Below are 22,605 nucleotides of genomic sequence, written 5' to 3'. Positions count from 1 at the left end.
GCCGCCGTGCCGATCATTTGCTAGTGAGGCTGTAGAAGAGAACTAGAGAAGGAGCTGAGGAGGAGGCAGGCACTGGACAAGGAGGCTCGACGACGAGTTAAATATGGGTGCTGCATGCGTTGTGGCCTGTGAACAGTGTCACTACGGTGACATGCAAAAGACAACAGTCGTTGCTAAAGGTTCGTTCACTCCTGCACCGATTTGGAGCGATCGATGCGTGCTTGCTATGAGTTCCCCCTCGGAGCTAAACTTTTGCTTTGCTTTGATCAAGATGAACTTAACTGCACGTCTGCACCCATCTGGTAAGTCGAGTCGGCGCCTCTATACTAGAATCGGGTTTCAAGGCAGAAGCAGTAGGCTGCGGGCAGGCAGTATGTGGTGCGTGCTGGTGAAGGTTTCCTCGCAATTGCTTATGCGATCTAACTCAGCCTGGTGTCTCTATCGATTTATAGAAGATCGAGCAAGGCAGGATCAGGGTGCACAAGCCAATCAAGGACGAACTAGAGGAAAAAAACAAGGACAAAATTGGCACGGCGAACTTAGTAAGACGATCGAGACTAACTTATAACTTAACTTAGCGCAGAAGGGTTTCCGTACTCGATCGATCATAAGTTCATAACGTTCAACTCGGCCTGAGATCACTACTCCAGATGTAGACTGCCCACCAGTTCAATTCACGATTTTTAAAACAGAGAATAGTTAATATGACTTCATTAATCTTCAACATCTTCTGCTAGATTCTAGAGATCCTATCGGCCACCATATTCTTCTTTTCCTTATGAAGCTAAAATGAGCTGGGTTCGGCTATGGAAAGATAATGGAACAAAGTAACTTGTACTCGCGCCAGCAGGCAACCAAAAAGAAAGAGAGAAAACAGAAGTCCGCAGCTCCAACCAACCTACTGTATCTTAAACACCTGACTGACAACTAGAAACAGGGGCCACTCTATGGTACAGCAAAGAGAAGCAACTACAGATCACTGAGCGAAACCTAACAAGTGCTATTCGATCCTACTTGGGAACTAGCATCTTATTTGTAGAAGGGTTTTGGAGGAAGGCTCTCACCTGTAATACGTGGGGTTTCTGTATTTATATATTGGGCCAAAGGCAAAAGTTATGGTACAATTACAATTAAAGTACAAAACAAATACAACAAACTATAGCTATCTGTACACGCTAACCCGCCCCCCCCGCAGTCGCAGCGGGAGGCTCTCAGACGCAAAGACTGGACCGAAAGTCGAGAAAGAGCTGAGTCGGCAGTCCCTTAGTCATCACATCGGCGAACTGAAGTGAAGACGGAACATGCAACACCCGAACCTCGCCAAGAGACACCTTCTCGCGAACGAAGTGGATGTCAATCTCGATATGCTTGGTGCGGCGATGCTGGACTGGATTAGAGGACATGTATATGGTAGAAACATTGTCACAATAAACCAGAGTAGCAGAACGAAGAGGTCGATGAAGCTCCTGCAGAACCTGCAGCATCCAACAACAATCGGCAACTGCATGAGCCACAGCTCTATATTCGGCCTCTGCACTGGACCGTGACACAGTCGTCTATCGCCTAGAGGACCAGGAGATAAGACTATCACCATAGTAGACGCAATAGCCAGATGTCGATCGGTGGCAGTCAGGACATCCCGCCCAGTCAGCATCAGAGTAAGCTGTGAGTGACGTTGAGGAGGAGGCCCGGAGATGAAGACCGAACTCCAGTGTGCCGCACACATAGCGAAGCACTCGCTTCACCAGAGCGAGGTGAGGGGCACGAGGTGCATGCATGTGCAAACAGATTTGTTGCATTGTGTAGGAGATGTTAGGACGCGTCAGTGTAAGATACCGAAGAGCGCCGACGAGACTCCTGTACTCTGTAGCATGAGCAAGAAGGTCACCATCAGAACCAGAGAGCTTAGCTTGAGTATCAGCAGAGGTCGCCACAGGATGGCAATCAAACATGCCAGCTCGCTGCAGAAGATCCATCACATACTGCCGCTGAGAGAGGAAGAGTCCATCGACGTTCCTTGTCACAGCAATGCCCATAAAGAAGTGAAGTGGTCCAAGATCTGTCATGGCGAACTCCCGATAGCTGATCAAGCAGACCCTGAAGAAACTGGGCAGAGGAGGCAGTGACAATAATATCATCCACATAGAGCAAGAGATAGGCCGTATCAACTCCTGACCAAAGCACAAACAACAAGGTATCTGTGGCTGTTGTGGATATACTTCATAGGTATACCGTCGACATGGTCCGATTTCGGCAAGCCCGGGTGGCCCACAGATGGTGGTGATGGCATATGGCCCATCGGGCGGCCCAGTTGTTGTTGATCAAGATGGAAGATGTCCAACCCAGGAACAAGGAGCCGGATCCGAACCGCCCTACGAAGGTAGCCGGATCCGAACCGCCCTACGAAGGTAGCCGGATCCGAACCGCCCTACGAAGGTAGCCGGATCCGAACCGACCTACAGAGGTACCCGGATCCGAACCGACCTACTGAGGTAGCCGGATCCATGAAGGCCCATGAAGGTACCCGGATCCGAAGAGGTCTATGCCAGGAGTCAGATCTGTGAAGGTCTATGAAGGAAGCCAGATCCATGAAGACAAGTTAGGAATAGGTGGATCCTTGACGTACACGGCAATGTAATATTCCGTAGTTAGGCAACTTGTATTCCGGGTAGGACTCTCGATAGAAACCCTAGATCCGGGCGCCTATATAAGCCGGATCCCGGGAGCCCTAGAGGCGGATCTCGAGCTAGAAATGAGACAACCACAACTCATTGTAACAACACGAAAGCGTCCAGATAATTCCAAACAAGCAACAGTAGACCCTGTCTTCGAGCAGGTGTTCCGAAGCTGGGTAAATCACGTACCACCGTCCCGAGGACTCTCTGCCCTATGGCCCCTACTTCTTCTCCCCTCCATGAGGATCCCTCCTCTGGAGCACCGTTGAATAGGCAACGACAGTTGGCGCCACCGTGGGGCCAGCGACGTCTGGAGGCCGGAACCGGGAGGCTTCCGCCATGGGAAGCTTCAACGATTCCATCATTGTGGGGCGTGTCTTGTACGCCGGTAACTTTCCGATCGTCCCTCCGGATGAGTTCTGGATTCCGGCTAGGACAAACCCCGTCAAGTTCTTCATCATCCCAATCGGCGGGATACACATCTTCATCGGCGAGACCGTCGATTCCAACGGAAACACACTGGTAAGTACTGCAACTACGACCGCCGTTGCGCTGGACGAAGCTGCAAAGATTCGATCTGAGTTGCTGGACCTTCCTAAGAAAGACTCTGCCTTAGATCTGAAAATTTCAAATCCTAGTTTTGGTAGTCAGATCCGCACCTATTTTTTGGTAGCCGGATCCATACCTATTTTTGGTTGCCGGATTCGCGCCTACGTTTTTGGTAGTCGGATCCGCACCTATATTTTTTGGTAGCCGGATCCATACCTATTTTTGGTAGTCAGATCTGCACCTATATTTTTGAAGCCGGATCCATACCAAAATTTTTGTAGGTGGATCGGCACCTAAATTTTTGGAAGTCGGATCCACACCTAAATTTTGGTAGGTGGATCCGCACCTACAGGAGCACCGGCTCGACGGAACGCCGAAGAAAAACCGCCACGACCGACGTTGACTCCGCTCCAAACAGCTAAGTCCCTATTTATATTTAAAATTTTAAAATTTTATGATCATGAGATTAAGATTGGTTCACTCATATCCTGAGTCTTTTACCGCCTTCACTGTTGGTCATATCTTTCCCACGATTTGCCTCGCGCTCGTGAAAAACTTTATATTGTTTTTGCCGCTTAAGGCTCCAGTACGCTGCAAAAATTCCGCTTTCGGGCGTTAGCTTAAGTTTTCTGGCCTACACGTTTTCTGTTGTTTTATGTGTGGATTCCTTAGTAGTGACATCTCGGTACTTAAAGCCAGCCTCTATTTCTGAGGTTCTTGATTGTTTCGCTATTAAGCGCTATCGCCTCAGTAGATGTTCTGTGTTTAAAGTTTGTCGTCTCGCGAAAAGTCAAGCATATAAACCAGAAGAACGGATAAACCAACACTTGCTTAAAACATATAAATTACATTAACTGTTCAAGATAGTTGAGTTGTTTCCGCCTTGACAGTTTTATGTTGTTTAACTGCTGCATAGTTTCAGCTTTAAAACATTTGTTCAAAGGCCGTTTTTGTTCCGCCTTACATTTGTTCGCTGAACATGATCAAAGAAACAATTTAATACAAATATGTTTTTATGTTTATGTTTATGTATCAGGTACATGACGCTTGGACCTTCAATAGTCCTCGAACTAAGGTGTTTTCTAGCTGGCCTAGCACTTGCGCGAAGCCCAGGGGAAGCTAGCCGGATCCATATGAGAGAAGGTTAGGCGGATCCGTAGCATGCATAGCTGGAAATGCAACTTGAGTCTTGATTCCGCTATGCTTAGCCAGAACCAACCCTTGGGGGCTGCGATTCAATCTCAGGTGAAAATTGTGTTTCCTTTTTGAGTATCAGTGCTGGAAATTTCCGCCAAGATGCTTGGGATTTATGCTATTCCTAAGTCACATAAAAAGATAAAGCTACTCTAACAGCTCCAAGCCGGATTTTCAAGTAAATTCACCTTGGCGCTCGGGGCTACATCGATGAAGTTCTCTTAGGAGCAACAAGCCGAAAAATTTCCACCTTGACGCTTGGGGGCTAAGTTTCTGAGCATCGAGTCTCCTTGGAGCAAGCCGACTCAACGCTCAGGGGCTACATATGGTTATGTCAAGAAAATTTAGAATATGGCGAAAATACGGCTAACTAGTCGGATCCGCACTTGAATTTTGGGTTGCCGGATCCGAGCCTATATTTTTTGGTAGTCGGATCCACACCTAAATTTTGGTAGCCGGATCCGCACCTGAATTTTGGTAGCCGGATCCACACCTTAATTTTTTGGTAGCCGGATCCGCACCTATATTTTTGGTAGCCGGATCCACACCTGAATTTTGGTAGCCGGATCCACACCTCAATTTTTGGTAGCCAGATCCGCACCTATATTTTGGTAGCCGGATCTGCACCTACATTTTGGTAGTCGGATCCGCAACTATTTTTGGTAGTCGGATCCGCACCTTGATTTTGGTAGCTGGATCCGCACCTGAATTTTGGTAGTCGGATCCACAACTATTTTTTGTAGTCGGATCCGGACCTATATTTTGGCTAGTCAGATCCGAACCTACATTTAGTTGGATCCATACCGAAGATTACGTTGGATGGTATCTCCGAAGAATCTGACCATTGGATCATGAAGTTTCCGACCAATACTTGGTTGGAGATATGAAGTTTGGAGTCCTTCAAGATTCTCTATTATTCGTTCCAGCCAAAGGATGAAGATACATGCGCAAGCTGAGCTGGATGGAAGAACGGTGAATCTCGGAGAACTCTGGGGGCTACTGTTGTGGATATACTTCATAGGTATACCATCGACATGGTCCGATTTCGGCAAGCCCTGTTGGCCACAGATGGTGGTGATGGCATATGGCCCACCGGGCGGCCCAATTGTTGTTGATCAAGATGGAAGATGTCCAACTCAGGAACAAGGAGCCGGATCCCAACCGATCTATGAGGTAGCCGGATCCGAACCGCCCTACGAAGGTAGCCGGATCTGAACCGCCCTACGAAGGTAGCCGGATCCGAACCGACCTACAGAGGTACCCGGATCCGAACCGACCTAGTGAGGTAGCCGGATCCACGAAGGCCCATGAAGGTACCCGGATTCGAAGAGGTCTATGCCAGGAGTCAGATCCGTGAAGGTCCATGAAGGAAGCCGGATCCATGATGATAAGTTAGGAATAGGTGGATCCTTGACGTACTGATACGTCTCCAACGTATCTATAATTTCCGATGTTCCATGCTTGTTTTATGACAATACCAACATGTTTTGTTCACACTTTATATCATTTTTATGCGTTTTCCGGAACTAACCTATTGACGAGATGCCGAGAGGCCAGTTGCTGTTTTCTGCTGTTTTTGGTTCCAGAAAGGCTGTTCGGGCAATATTCTCGGAATTGGACGAAATCAACGCCAAACCTCCTATTTTTCCCGGAAGGCTCCAGAACACCGAAGGAGAGTCGGAGGAGTGCCGGGGGGCCCCACACCCTAGGGTGGCGCGGCCCAAGGGGGCGCGCCCCCTATGGTGTGGCCAGCCCAGGCCCCTCCGACTCCGATTCTTCGCCTATTTAAGCCGTCGTGACCTAAAACCTCGACACCAATTGACGAAACTCCAGAAAGACTCCAGGGGCGCCGCCGCCATCGCGAAACTCCAATTCGGGGGACAGAACTCTCTGTTCCGGCACCTGCCGGACGGGGAATTGCCCCGGAGCCATCTCCACCGCCGTCTTCACCGCCATCTTCACCGCCATCGCTGCCCCCATGATGAGGAGGCGAGTAATTCACCCCCGAGGCTGAGGGCTTCGCCTGTAGCTATGTGGTTCATCTCTCTCCCATGTACCTCAATACAATAATCTCATGAGCTGCTTTACATGATTGAGATTCATATGAGTTTTGTATCACAATTTATCTATGTGCTACTCTAGTGATGTTATTAAAGTAGTTCTATTCCTCCTGCACGTGTGTAAAGGTGACTAGTGTGTGCACCGTGTGGTTCTTGTCGTAGGCTATGATCATGATCTCTTGTAGATTGTGGAGATAATTATTACTATGATGGTATTGATGTGATCTATTCCTCCTACATATGCATGAAGGCGATAGTGTGCATGCTATGTTAGTACTTGGTTTAGTCTTTTGATCTATCTTACACTATAAGGTTACTAAATATGACCAAATTGTGGAGCTTGTTAACTCCGGCATTGAGGGTTCGTGTAATCCTACGCAATGCGTTCATCATCCAACAAAAGTGTAGAGTATGCATTTATCTATTCTGTTATGTGATCAATGTTGAGAGTGTCCACTAGTGAAAGTGTAATCCCTAGGCCTTGTTCCTAAATACTGCTATCACCGCTTGCTTGTTTCTTGTTTTCTTGCGTTACTACTGCTGCAATTCTACCACCATCAACTACACACCATCAAGCTATTTTCTGGCACCGTTGCTACTGCTCATACATATTCATACCACCTGTATTTCACTATCTCTTCGCCGAACTAGTGCACCTATTAGGTGTGTTGGGGACACAAGAGACTTCTTGCTTTGTGGTTGCAGGGTTGCATGAGAGGGATATCTTTGACCTCTTCCTCCCCGAGTTCGATAAACCTTGGGTATCCACTTAAGGGAAAACTTGCTGCTGTTCTACAAACCTCTCGCTCTTGGAGGCCCAACACCGTCTACGTGAAAGGAGGGGGAACGTAGACATCAAGCACTTTTCCGGCGCCGTTGCCGGGGAGGAAAGGTAAAAGGCACTCATACTCCGGTTCCAGGTAAAGTACTTTTCTGGCGCCATTGTGTTTGTGCTCGAAGCTATTTCCTTTAGATCCTGCAATTGCAACTTTTTGTTTCTTGTTTACACTAGTTAGGCATAATGGAAAACAACAAAAAAATTGGTGAGCTTTTTAGTCTTTTTCCTGATTTAGAATTGTTTGATTCGAAAATTAAAAAACCTATGGAACCTTATTTGCATGTTAGTAGCGATGTTATTAGTATGAATGCAATTACTGCTAATGCTATGGAGAAGTCTAAGCTTGGGGAAGCTAGTTTTTGTGATTTTTTTAGCTTCCCATCTTTAGGGGAGAAAATTTGTTCTGATAATGCTTTATCTCCCATATGCAATAACTCTAATAATGCTTCTGATATTTTAAATCCACCTGCTGAAAGTATTCCGTATAAAATACCCATGAAAATTATTGAACGTGTTATGGACAACCACTATAAAGGGGATGGAACTGTCCATCCTAGAGATCATTTACTGGTTTTTGCACGAATTATGTGGGTTATTCAAGTGTGCAGGTATCTCTATGGATGAAGTGAGGAAGAAGCTATTCTCCGTTTCATCTGTCCGGTAAAGCAGCGCATTGGTATAAATTGTTGGAGAATAGGCATTCTCTTGGTTGGGAGGAAATTGCATCTCTCTTTTATTCTAAATTTTATCCTCCGCATGAAGTGCATATTGATAGGAATTATATTTATAACTTTTATCCTCGTGATGGAGAGAGTATTTCTCAAGCGTGGGGAGATTGAAATCTCTAATGCTCAAATGTCCCATTCATGAGCTCCCCCGTAATGTTATTGTTAATAATTTTTATGCGAGGCTTTCAGGACAACACAAGGACTATCTGGACGCGTGTTCGGAAGGATCTTTCACAAGCAAAGAGGTTGAAGCTAGGTGGGATCTTCTTGATTGGATTAAGGAGAACGCTGAAGGATGGGAGAACAATGAAGGTAAAGAGTCAGGTATAAATTATGATTATGAATGCATTGAAGCTTTTATGGATACCGATAAATTTCGAAATATGAGTGCTACTTATGGTCTTGACTCTCAAGTTGTCTGCAAATCTTTATAAAGCCTTTGCTTCTCATTTCGAATTGCCTAAAAATAATTTTGATAAGTATCATGAACCTTTTAAAGAGGCTTGCATGAAGAATGAAATTGTTGTTAATTATTGCAATAAGCATGCTCAAACTCCTAAGAATGCTATTTCCTATAAGCATGTTAATTTTTGTGGAATACATAGACCTTGTGGAATTAATCAAATCAAAGATGAATATTGTATCCATCATGCTAATGAAAAAACTAGAAAGTGGTTTAGGGCTCTAGATGATCTTGGTAAAAAAGTTTGTGCCCTCTATCCTTTTATTTGTGAAGTTTGCCATGAAGTGGGTCATTTTAATTTTCAATGCTCCTCCAGTGATATATTGAACCCAATGAGTGCTGCAAATTTGTATTGTGATGATGAAATTACTCCTAATCAGCATGATGAACTTACTTTATTTTTGGGGTGTGAAGAATTGTCGAGAAAAATCTCTTTGTTACATATGAGTGATCTTGATATTGATGATGTCCTGCATGGGTGTTTTTCTTATTGCATTGATAATAGCCATACAAATACTTACATACAAAATATTTTAGAAGATGACACCTTGCCAAAATATGATAGGACTGCTGTGTGTTTTCAACTAATTAATGAAAAGGAGGGATTCTCCCAAGTTTCTTCTATTGTTTCTGAAAGTAAATCAGGTTATGCGGACAAGCCACCCTTCAAGCCTCTTCCTCCTAAAGAAGGGAACGAGGAGAAGGAGGAGAAGAAGAAGAAGAGAACGAAGAAGAAGAAGAAGAAGAAGAAGAAGAAGAAGGGGAATAAAAAGAAAGAGGTAACATCATATCCCCGCGTATATGAAATAACAATAGGTAACCGTAAGTATGTTGCTCCTAATGATTATTGTGATAATGAATCTGAATATGATGATCTTCCTATGCCCTTTACATACATTAGCAATCATGATTTGAATGAGCACACTACTTTTGATATCGCAAATCTCTGGGAAACTAATTCTGAAAATGATGATGATAATAATTGCCATAGTGTCAGTACTATCCATGCTTCCTCCCATAATGATATAGAAAGCTCTAAGCTTGGGGAAGAGGTGTTTGCAAATCCTTTAGCTACTGGTCATTATGTTCTTGATACATCTCCTTCTAATAACAATAATGGTGTGGACACAGTATAAACCGATTGTGAAGGATAACTATTCTATTTCTTATGATGACACTATGCCTCCGATCTCTAATGATTATTATAAAGAATGCTATGATATAGGTTCTAACTATCCTTATGAAACTTGTCATAGTCATGATTGGATTACCAAAAACAATCCCCTTAATAGGCAACTTGTTTACCATGTTCAAATTCTTGATAATAATCTTGCTCCAATTACTATTAATGAGAATAACTCTTCTTATGCCAAATTTAATGATACTTCTATGCATATGAACCATGATAAGAATGTTTTAAGTGATGGGTATATTGTGGATTTCATCAATGATGCTACTGAAAGTTATTATGAGAGAGGGAAATATGGTTATATGCATCTTAATAATATTAAGTTTCCCCTCTTTATGTTGAGAATCTTTAAGTTACTCGTGTTTTATCCTCTTATGCTTGTCACTTTGTTCTTCATGAATTCATTTGTGTACAAGATTCCTATTCATAGGAAGCATGTTAGACTTAAATTTATTTTGAATTTGCCTCTTGAAGCTCTCTCTTGCTTCAAATACTATTTCCCGCGAATGGATTATTAAAACTGCTGAGCCCATCTTAATGGCTATAAAGAAAGAACTTCTTGGGAGATAACCCATGTGTTATTTTGCTACAGTACTTTGTTTTATATTTGTGTCTTGGAAGTTGTTTACTACTGTAGCAACCTCTCCTTATCTTAGTTTTGTGTTTTGTTGTGCCAAGTGAAGCCTCTAATCGAAGGTTGATACTAGATTTGGATTTCTGCGCAGAAACAGATTTCTATCTGTCACGAATCTGGGATTTTCTCTCTGTAGAAAAATCATAAAAATATGCCAATTTACGTGCGTGTTCCTCAGATATGTACGCAACTTTCGTTAGTTTTGAGTTTTCTGATCTGAGCAACGGAAGTATTTATTAGAAATTCGTCTTTACGGACTGTTCTGTTTTGACAGATTCTACCTTTTATTTCGCATTGCCTCTTTTGCTATGTGGGATGGATTTCTTTGTTCCATTAAACTCCAGTAGCTTTGGGCAATGTCCAGAAGTGTTAAGAATGATTGTGTCACCTCTGAACATGTGAGTTTTTGATTATGTACTAACCCCTCTAATGAAGTTTATGAGAAGTTTGGTGTGAAGGAAGTTTTCAAGGGTCAAGAGAGGAGGATGATATGCTATGATCAAGAAGAGTGAAAGCTCTAAGCTTGGGGATGCCCCGGTGGTTCACCCCTGCATATTCTAAGAAGATTCAAGCGTCTAAGCTTGGGGATGCCCAAGGCATCCCCTTCTTCATCGACAAATTATCAGGTCCCTTCTCTTGAAACTATATTTTTATTCGGTCACATCTTATGTGCTTTACTTGGAGCGTCTGTATGTTTCTTGTTTTTGTTTCTGTTTGAATAAATGCTTGTGTGGGAGAGGGACACGCTCCGCTGGTTCGTATGAACACATGTGTTCTTAGCTCATAATATTCATGGCGAAGGTTGAAACTGCTTCGTTAATTGTTATATGGTTGGAATTGGAAAATGCTACATGTAGTAATTGCTATAATGTCTTGGGTAATGTGATACTTGGCAATTGTTGTGCTCTTGTTTAAGCTCTTGCATCATATACTTTGCACCTATTAGTGAAGAAATACATAGAGCTTGTTAAAATTTGGTTTGCATGAGTGGTTTCTCTAGAGTCTAGATATTTTCTAGTAAAGATGTTTGAACAACAAGGAAGATGATGTATAGTCTTATAATGCTTGTAATATGTCTTTTATGTGAGTTTTGCTGTACCGGTTTATACTTGTGTTTGCTTCAAACAACCTTGCTAGCCTAAGCCTTGTATCGAGAGGGAATACTTCTCATGCATCCAAAATCCTTGAGCCAACCACTATGCCATTTGTGTCCACCATACCTACCTACTATGTGGTATTTCCTGCCATTCCAAAGTAAATTGCTTGAGTGCTACCTTTAAACAATTCAAAATGTATCACCTCTGATTTGTGTCAATGTTTTATAGCTCATGAGGAAGTATGTGGTGTTTAGCTTTCAACCTTGTCATTTACTTTTGACGGACTCTCATATGGACTAGTGGCACATCCGCTTATCCAATAATTTTGCAAAAAGAGCCGGCAATGGGATTCCCGATCCCAAATTAATTAACAAAAATAGACACTCCTCCATGGTATGTGATTGTTGGACGGCACCCGAAGGATTCGGTTAGCCATGGCTTGTGTAAGCAAAGGTTGGGAGGAGTGTCATCATAATAAAACTAAAATAAAAAGGCACTCCTTCATGGTATGAGATTGTTGGCAGGCACCCGAGGATTCGGTTAGCCATGGTTTGCGAAAGAAAGGTTGGAAGGAGTGCCATCCAAAAATAAAATAAAATGGGAGCCGCTCTTTGAAGGTTTGTCTGGCAAGGGGGTTAGAGTACCCGCTACCATTCGTTGACAACAACAAACACCTCTCAAAACTTTACTTTTTATGCTCTCTATATGTTTTCAAAACCAAAGCTCTAGCACAAATATAGCAATCGATGCTTTCCTCTTTGAAGGACCATTCTTTTACTTTTATTGTTGAGTCAGTTCACCTATTTCTCTCCACCTCAAGAAGCAAACATTTGTGTGAACTGTGCATTGATTCTTACATACTTGCTTATTGCATTTGTTATATTGCTCTGCATTGACAACTATCTATGAGATATACATGTTACAAGTTGAAAGCAACCACTGAAACTTAATCTTCCATTGTGTTGCTTCAATACCTTTACTAAGAATTTATTGCTTTATGAGTAATTCTTATGCAAAGACTTGTTGATGCTTGTCTCGAAAGTACTATTCATGAAAAGTCTTTGCTATATGATTCAATTGTTTACTCATTGCATTTACATTGTTTCGAATCGCTGCATTCATCTCATATGCTTTACAATGGTATGATTAAGATTATGTTGGTAGCATGTCACCTCAGAAATTATCTTTTATCGTTTACCTACTCGAGGACGAGTAGGAACTAAGCTTGGGGATGCTGATACGTCTCCAACGTATCTATAATTTCCGATGTTCCATGCTTGTTTTATGACAATACCAACATGTTTTGTTCACACTTTATATCATTTTTATGCGTTTTCCGGAACTAACCTATTGACGAGATGCCGAGAGGCCGCTTGTCGTTTTCCGCTGTTTTTGGTTCCGAGAAAGGCTGTTCGGGCAATATTCTCGGAATTGGACGAAATCAACGCCAAACCTCCTATTTTTCCCGGAAGGCTCCGTAACACCGAAGGAGAGTCGGAGGAGTGCCGGGGGGCCCCACACCCTAGGGTGGCGCGGCCCAAGGGGGCGCGCCCCCTATGGTGTGGCCAGCCCGAGCCCCCTCCGACTCCGATTCTTCGCCTATTTAAGCCGTCGTGACCTAAAACCTCGACACCAATTGACGAAACTCCGTAAAGACTCCGGGGCGCCGCCGCCATCGCGAAACTCCAATTCGGGGGACAGAACTCTCGTTCCGGCACCCGCCGGACGGGGAATTGCCCCGGAGCCATCTCCACCGCCGTCTTCACCGCCATCTTCACCGCCATCGCTGCCCCCATGATGAGGAGGGAGTAATTCACCCCCGAGGGCTGAGGGCTTCGCCGTAGCTATGTGGTTCATCTCTCTCCCATGTACCTCAATACAATAATCTCATGAGCTGCTTTACATGATTGAGATTCATATGAGTTTTGTATCACAATTTATCTATGTGCTACTCTAGTGATGTTATTAAAGTAGTTCTATTCCTCCTGCACGTGTGTAAAGGTGACTAGTGTGTGCACCGTGTGGTTCTTGTCGTAGGCTATGATCATGATCTCTTGTAGATTGTGGAGATAATTATTACTATGATGGTATTGATGTGATCTATTCCTCCTACATATGCATGAAGGCGATAGTGTGCATGCTATGTTAGTACTTGGTTTAGTCTTTTGATCTATCTTACACTATAAGGTTACTAAATATGAACAAATTGTGGAGCTTGTTAACTCCGGCATTGAGGGTTCGTGTAATCCTACGCAATGCGTTCATCATCCAACAAAAGTGTAGAGTATGCATTTATCTATTCTCGTTATGTGATCAATGTTGAGAGTGTCCACTAGTGAAAGTGTAATCCCTAGGCCTTGTTCCTAAATACTGCTATCACCGCTGCTTGTTTACTCGTTTTTATCGCAGTTACTACCGCTGCAATTCTACCACCATCAACTACACACCATCAAGCTATTTTCTCGGCACCGTTGCTACTCGCTCATACATATTCATACCACCTGTATTTCACTATCTCTTCGCCGAACTAGTGCACCTATTAGGTGTGTTGGGGACACAAGAGACTTCTTGCTTTGTGGTTGCAGGGGTTGCATGAGAGGGATATCTTTGACCTCTTCCTCCCCGAGTTCGATAAACCTTGGGTATCCACTTAAGGGAAAACTTGCTGCTGTTCTACAAACCTCTGCTCTTGGAGGCCCAACACTGTCTACAGGAAAGGAGGGGGAACGTAGACATCACGTACACAGCAATGTAATAGTTAGGCAACTTGTATTCCGGGTAGGACTCTCCATAGAAACCCTAGATTCGGGCGCCTATATAAGCCAGATCCCGGGAGCCCTAGAGGCGGATCTCGAGCTAGAAACGAGACAACCACAACTCATTGTAACAACGCGAAAGCGCCTAGATAATTCCAGACAAGCAGCAGTAGGCCCTGTCTTCGAGCAGGTGTTCCGAAGCTGGGTAAATCACGTACCATCGTCCCGAGGACTCTCCGCCCTATGGCCCCTACTTCTTCTCCCCTCCATGAGGATCCCTCCTCTGCAGCACCACCGAATAGGCAACGACAGTGGCAGAAGCAACAAATCCGAGCGTCACGAGATGAGTAGCAAACCGTTGATACCACGCTCGGGGGGCCTGCTTTAATCCATACAAGGACTTGTGTAGGCGACACACGTGATCAGGACGGGCTTTATCAACAAAACCAGGAGGCTGCTGGCAATAAACCACTTCATCAAGTTTGCCGTTGAGAAAGCATTCTTGACATCAAGCTGACGTATAGGCCATGAGCTAGAGACAGGGATGGTGAGAACCAACCGGATGGTAGCAGGCTTGACAATAGGACTGAACGTCTCATTGTAGTCAATTCCAGGATGCTGGGAATGACCACGAACCACCCATCGAGCTTTGTACCGCGCGAGAGTGCCATCTGAGTGAAACTTATGCCCAAAGATCCACTTGCCGGTGACAATGTTGGCACCAGGAGGGCGAGGTACAAGAGACCATGTGTTGTTGTCGAGGAGGGCCTGATGCTCATCAGCCATGGCCGACCGCCAGTTGTGGTCCTGCATGGCTTGACGGTAAGTAGTTGGCACAGGTGCAACAGTCGTGTCAGAGACATGGAGATTGAGTCTGTCCTTCGGGCGACTAACACGCCCAGACCTTCTGATTTTGACCACATGAGCAGCTACAGAGGGTGCGGCAGGGGTCGATGACGAGGTCATGGAGGAGGTCTACCGCACGGCAGAGGAAGGGTCCGCGGCAGCCTGCCGGGCAGCGGTGACAACCTGCCGAGCGGCAGGGGCAGCCTGCCGTGAGGCCGCGGTAGGGCTCGCGGCAGAGCTCGCGGTAGGAGCGCAGGCGGCAGCGGTAGCCTGTCCCGCGAGTGGCATGTCCAGGTCGGTGAAGAGGAAGTCGAGCCGATGTGGCGGCACCTGCTGTGTCGTAGGAGCCACTACAACAATTTGAAACGGAAAAATAGTCTCATCAAAGACATGATGTCGCGGGATTAGCACTTTTCCTGTAGACGGATCATAGCATCGGTACCCCCGATGATTAGACGGATAACCAAGGAAAACACAAGGAAGAGAACGAGGACTCCTTTTGTGTTTGGTGGTAGACGTCACATTAGGGTAACAAAGACAACCGAAGACCCGTAGTCGATCATAGGGAGGTGACCGACCATGGAGGAGGGTGTAAGGAATCCCCGACTTGATCGCGGTAATAGGACGCCGGTTAAGTAGATAAGTGGGGGTGGCTAGCGCTTCAACCCAAAACTATGAGGGAGCATGAGCATGACACATTATGGTGCGCATAGTATCATTGATTGTGCGGATGGCGCGCTCAGCCTTGCCATTTTGCTGCGACGTGTAAGGACACGAAAGACAGAGCATGGTACCGCTAGAGTTTAGAAGTGTATTAACGGTATAGTTGATGAACTCGGTGCCGTTGTCTGTTTGTAGAGAACGAATAGTGTTGTTGAATTGAGTACAAGCGTACGCAAAAAATTCACAAGAGTGATGGCAACATCAGATTTGTTGCGAGTGATGGCAGCACCGACAATCACAAGGTAATATCGAAAACCATAATTACTAATAATTGGATATGTCCACAAATCACAATGAATCAAATCCAAAATAGCACTAGACTATGTAGTAGACGAACTAAACGACAACTGCACATGTTTGCCGAGCTGGCAAGCGTGGCAAATAGATGGGCGGCACACTTTATTACACTTGATAAACTCTAAACGCCGAAGAGAGGACATAGCATCGTGTCCAGGGTGACCAAAACGCTGATGCCAGAGATCTTCAGGGGCGGTGACCAGCAGGGCAGCGGTAGGCGCATGGCGGTGGCGACTATGGTGGTGGAAGACGGTACCAGGGAAAGTGTAGAGATCTCCGTCACTATTGCAACGAAGAATCACACGATGGGTCTTCAGGTCCTTCAAAGAGAAACCAAAGGCGTCGAACTCAATAGTGCAAGCATTATCGCGAGTAAATTTGCGAATGGAAAGCAAATTACGAATAAGACGAGGAACATGAAGAACATTGTTGAGTTTGAACGGGTGGCTGGTGGGAGAGGAAAAAAGTGACATGACCGGAAGACACAATAGGAATATTATTGCCGTTGCCTACGGTAACAAAGTGTGGAGGCGAGAGGGTACCGAGCTAGAGAAATTACCATCATCATTGGTCATGTGCGAGGAGGCCCCCGAGTCCATGACCTAGCCGCCCTGTTGAAGGGCGAGGCTGTTCAGCGCCGCGATGAGCGCCGAGTTGTCCCATGTTGTTGTAGAGGACGATGGTGGAGCCGACTGGAAGAGCGGCGCCGCAGTGGTGTGGCATGCCAGAGGGGCCGCGGGACGCGGACCGAGGATGCCAGGGGCACGGCACTGCCCGTTTCCAGGCAAAAAACACAACCATGGGCCCGAGGGGCAGGCGTCGTGGGGCGTTGGGTGGTGGAACCGCCGCCGTTCCGGGGCTTGTTCTTCTTCTACTTGGTGAAGGGTTTGCCCGAGCCGGTGGAGGTGGAGTCATCGCGGCAGTCCGTGCCAGTGCACGGAGGTGCGGGGGGACGAGCCTGGGCGACGAGGGCGGTCGACACCGCGTTGGAGGCGGCGTTGGCCTGCTGCACCTTCTCCATGAGGAGCATGCTCCGCGCCCTAACGAAGGTGGGAAGCGGCTCCGTCATGGAGATGACGGTGGCGGCCGAGGAGCACTGAGGCCCGAGCCCGCACAGGGTGTTGAGGACGAGCGCGCGGTTGGAGACCAGAGAGTCATTGTCGGCGAGGGCATCAGAGAGATGCTTCTGCCAGCGACATTACTCGTTGATCGAGGAGGCGCCCTGGACCAGCTGACGGAAGTCGTTGTCGAGGTAGATTGCTTTGCTGGCCTTGTTGGCGGAGAAGAGCTCGAGGAGGGAGAGCCAAAGCTGGCGCGCCATCTGGTCATGGGAGAGGACCATGTCGGCTACATCCTCGTTGATCCCGGAGTGGAGGTAGTTGAGGACGGCGTAGTCGTTGGATGACCACGTCGGATCGGCGGGGTTGGCGGCGGTGGTGCCGTCGATGTGGCCGATGAGACCGGCGCACCCGATGGAGGCTTTCATGTAGATGCTCCATTTGGTGTAGTTGGAGGCGTAGAGGGAGAGGACGATGGGCTCATTGCTGCGCATCACGCCGCCAGCGGGAAGGGAGCAGGCGGGGAGGGAGACGAGGGTGCCCGAGGTGGAGTCGAGCTGATCAGGGATGTCATCGTGGCAGCGGAGGAGAGCGGCGGCGGCGCTAGATGGACTAGGCTGCGTCGGCAACTTTTAGGGTTTATGATCTAAACCTATCTGATACCATATAGAAGGGTTTTGGGGGAAACCTCTCACGTGTAATACGTGGGGTTCATATGTTTATATATTGGACCAAAGGTCAAGAGTTAGGGTACAATTACAATTAGAGTACAAGACAAATACAACTAACTATAGCTATATGTACACGCTAACATTATTATATATTCTCTTCGCGTTAAAATATAAGGCGTATAAGCTTTATTAGTATAACTTTTGCCACGTTACGGATTTTTTCGCCTTTCCAAAATTATCCCCACCACTCACTCGCGTACGCTTGCTTGCGCGGACTCATTCCCCTCCACTCCCTCTTGTCACCGCCCTCTCCCTCTGGCTCTGGATCTTCCTCACCGCCCTCTTCCTCACCGCCCTCTTCCTCACCGCTCCACACCACCCTCTTTCCTCTTGCACCTCTCACACACCCTGTGTGCGCTAGAAAGTTGGAGGTCAAATGTGACATTTTTATGCGGCGGCGATGAGATGTTGGGCGATAGAGCCGCTCGATCTACGTTGCTGGCACAACATCGATCTAGAGCAGCGGACCAACGCATACGCTTGAGACAGCATCGGCGTCTTCCATCGCTCCATCATGGGGAGTGACAAGCCTCATCAGCACAAGCTCAACCTCACGGGGGGGGGGGATCCTTCAGCAAGCAGGAGAACACCGTCATCCAGACCTGCGTCGTCGCTTGATACGGCCTCGCCTTCAACACTATGTCTCCTAGCCTGATAGGTGCTTGTTTATTCATGCTCCTTTATTCTACTATGTTCAATGTGGAACAATGCTAGGGATTTTAGAAACCCCAGCCTGGAGTAATCTTGATGGACTAATTTCTATCATTATCTCAATTTGGTGTGCATCAAGAGTGGCAGAGTTGCTGATTTTGAATTGTTTGCGCTCTTAATAGGGGATCTTACCCTAGATACTTGTTGTCCTTCCATTTTTCTTTTTGAATAGTCACCATGTACATCTCAGTTTTACTCCATGGGATAAAAATTGAAGAAAATATAAGAAATATTTGTCCAAGCATGGTCAGCCAAATAATGTGAAACCTGAAGTAAATATTAAACAAGCATGGGGCTAACAAATAATATGGATAAGCTATGTGAACATTGCAAGTGAAAAATTATTTTCGGTGTGTCATGGCTATGCTTGTATTGCTTGCAAGACTTGTTCTGATTATATATCAATGTTTGTCAATATTTGTGTGATGGAGTACTCCATATTTTTCCTTCTGATGGAGTATTGAAGAAACTATTGGATTGCTCAATTCTTTTTCTTGTGCAGTATATTGATTATGCAGTAAATAAACTGAATTTTGGTGCTTGTGGTGTTCTTACTTGCAAGTTAATTGAATTTTTCTTGCTTGCAAGTTAATTGAGTTTTGTTGCTTGCACTGCTTGTGAAACTTGTGCTTGTACTCGGTAGGAGTTCTTATGATTGTGCTTGTGGTCTGTCGTACAACAAGCAACCAAAAAGAAAGAGAGAAAACAGAAGACCATAGCTCCAACCAACCTACCATGGATACCGTGGATATGTTACACGTACAACACTAGATCATGTGAGCGGTTCGAGGGATAATATATCCCCACTCGCAACTCCTGAAAGGTTGTTTCGAATGGTCGACATCCTTCTTTTTCATTCGACGAATGTGAGGAAATTCGTCTAAACAAGCTCTGAACGCGGATTTGAGAAGATACAATTGACGAAATACGGTTCAGGTGGTCAGAATGGAGCCCCATCATCGACATCCTTCTTTTTCTTTATAAGATTATTTTGAAACAAAACATTATTGTGTTGATTATAAGAGGTTAGGGAAAAGTGAGGAGAGAGAAAACAACCCAAACTTCAACCTCACCTAGACCTTATTTTATTCGGAAATAGAGGAGAAGAAAATACATTTCCTAAAACTCAATACTGATGGTCGAAATGAAACCCATCGTCAACGTGCATCTCATTTCTTAAAGCGTGTTTTTTATTCAGAGGGTGTTTGTGCTAATTAAAAATGGTTATGGATGAACCAATTTAGAGAAGAGAGAGAGCAACATGAGCTATATTAAAGGAAGTTATGGACTTAAGTCAGAGATTAGACATTCGAAAGAGAGAGGAAAAGAGGAGTGTGCTCGAATAAGATTGTTTTAAAATTCTATTTAGTTTAATTTCTTGATTCCGTGGTGCTGGTTATCAAGTTTATGGCGCCACCGACCATCTGAAAAGTAAAAGATGGCGATACGCCCAAATCAGGACGAAACTCATAGTTAGCAACCTAATCTTTAGGATGTGCTCATACACATTAAGAACTGTGAAATCTATTTTAGAATGTAGAAAATACCCTAACGTGCCTTAGAATTCAGCAGACTTTTTTTTTGACAGTATAGGAGAAAAAATCAAAATGATAACATAAAATTATAATATGGAGAACTGTGAAATCTATTTTAGAATGTAGAAAATACCCTAACGTGCCTTAGAATTCAGCAGACTTTTTTTTTGACAGTATAGGAGAAACTCATAGTTAGCAACCTAATCTTTAGGATGTGCTCATACAAATTAAGAACTGTGAAATCTATTTTAGAATGTAGAAAATACCCTAACGTGCCTTAGAATTCAGCAGACTTTTTTTTTGACAGTATAGGAGAAAAAATCAAAATAAATCTATTTTAGAATGTAGAAAATACCCTAACCTGCCTTAGAATTCAGCAGACTTATTTTTTGACAGTATAGGAGAAAAAATCAAAATGATAACATAAAATTATAATATGGAGATGCGGGGGATCGAACCCCGTGCCTCTCGCATGCAAAGCGAGCGCTCTACCATTTGAGCTACATCCCCATTCATGTTTATATTATTAACATTAATGTCTTTGTGTTAGCTGTTATTGTTCGAAATCATTACCTCCAAAACTGAATGTCTCGTGCCGAGCTAGCTACTAGTGAGTTTTTTTTTTTCTTCAGTGGACGCTACTACATGCTACTGACTACTAGCGAGCTAGGAGCCACTATACGAGAGGTGAAGGCTCGTGAAGAAAGCGTAGGAGTAAAAGGACATACTTCTGTTCTCCAACATTTCGTTTTTTTTTTTTGAGAGATTCCAACATTTAGTTTTTTTTTTGAGAGATTCAAACATTTAGTTTGACGAACAAGAAAGCAGCCCAGGTAGAAGATCTGGTGGATCAGTGGAAGTCCACTGGAAAGATGACGAGTGCATATCTTATGGGCTGAAGGAGTCTTGATATGTATCTGGCTCGGGCCTTTGATACACCGTGCTCTATTTTTTCCCTTCATTTTTTTTTTGAGCGGGGCAGTGTTTTCCATTCAATTTAGTATTCAAAAAGAAAAAGGAAAAGCGTTTAAATGTTACTTTGATTTCATTGGACGGCAGCGAGAATTGGCCATTTCCTCCTTTGCCTAGAGTAGTAACTATACTGACATCCGAATTAACACTGAATATGTTGCTAAGGGACATGTTATATAATACAAAATTGTAGAAATGCCCATCTATTAAGTTAATTATTAGCCATTTCAAAATTATAATATTGTCCTTCGCATAAATTTTCCATTGAGTAGGATGTAGCCCCTGACAAAAAAACCATCAAGCTGATCGTCAAAATCTAGCGGGGTTTTCTATGGGTCGGGCGAGCTGACGCCAAGGGCGGCCATTGTCACGTGAATTGGCAGCGGGTGGCGAGACCGATCCCCCTTGGGGGCCTGGGCGTGCACGACCTGGAGCGCACGGGCCTCTCCCTATGCTTGCGCTGGCTATGGCTAAGTCGCACCGACTCTCGCTACGCCTGGCATGATCTCGACCTACAGTTCACCGCCGAGGAGCGCGCCCTATTCTTTGCATCTACCACGATGCAGGTCAGGGACGGACGCAAGGCCCTGTTCTAGGAGGACCGGTGGCTCAATGGACGGTCCATCAGCGAGGTCGCGCCACTGTTGTATGCTTGCATCCCAAGCACTGAAGGAAACTAAGGATGGTGGCGGACGGCTTGCAGGGCCATACCTGGGCACGATACATCCATGGCACATTGGGGCTTCACGAGATTGGGTAGTACCTCTTGATGTGGCAGGCCATCAATGGCACGCAGCTCCACGACACCCCGGACCAGTTGCTCTAGAAGTGGACGGCAGCTACACAGCGAGATTAGCTTACCTCGCCACGTTCCAGGGCTCTACCCCTTGCCAGGCGTGGAAACACATTTGGAAAGCTTGGGCGCCCCCACGGGTCAAGTTCTTCCACTGGCTGGCGTTCCAAAACCGTTGCTGGATGATACCAGAGGCGGAGGCTAATCTAAGTAGGGGGCCACAGCCCCCCCCTCCCCTCCTCGCCCCACCAATTTTTTTGTTGAACCAAGTTGTGAAGATATTATTAATAGGGCTTAGATGGGTAAAATTAGACATCTGCTCCCAAGTTTGGACTAAAAAAAATTCAAAATATTTAGAGGTGCAAAATTTAGATTTTTGCCTCCAATATGAAATTGCACATCTTCGGAGACCCTTATGTAGTAAACCTCACCTTCCTCAATCGTTCTTAGTTTATGTTGAAGCTCCTAACAAACTCTCTAGTGAGGAAGGTAAACAAAACTAGACGATAGGAGCGGTTCGTCACATCGTCGACATCGAGCGGTGATAACTGTCTTTTGTGGGAGAGACCCGCATGCAAAGCGAACACTCTACCAGTTGAGCTACATTCCGTTGATGATGTGCTTACTTAAATTGTTTGTATTAATACTTTCTCTTTGTAATCATTGCCGCCAAAACCTCATGTTGAACAAGTAGATACTAGTGAGTTTTGAAAGATCGAGATGTCGCCTAGAGGGGGGGGTGAATAGGCAATTACA

At 45.2% G+C, this 22,605-nt stretch overlaps 1 non-coding gene across 1 annotated transcript; it reads right to left on the bottom strand.

The window, feature by feature from the left end:
• Positions 1-20,521: 20,521 nt before the first annotated feature.
• Positions 20,522-20,594, bottom strand: TRNAA-UGC. The gene has a single exon. It is a non-coding gene; the product is annotated as a tRNA-Ala (tRNA).
• Positions 20,595-22,605: the final 2,011 nt, after the last annotated feature.

The sequence above is a fragment of the Lolium rigidum genome, chromosome 7 (assembly GCF_022539505.1).
Source record: "Lolium rigidum isolate FL_2022 chromosome 7, APGP_CSIRO_Lrig_0.1, whole genome shotgun sequence".
Taxonomy (NCBI): Eukaryota; Viridiplantae; Streptophyta; class Magnoliopsida; order Poales; family Poaceae; genus Lolium; species Lolium rigidum.
Note: the sequence above shows the minus strand (reverse complement) of the source record. Positions and strands in the feature narration are given on the sequence as shown.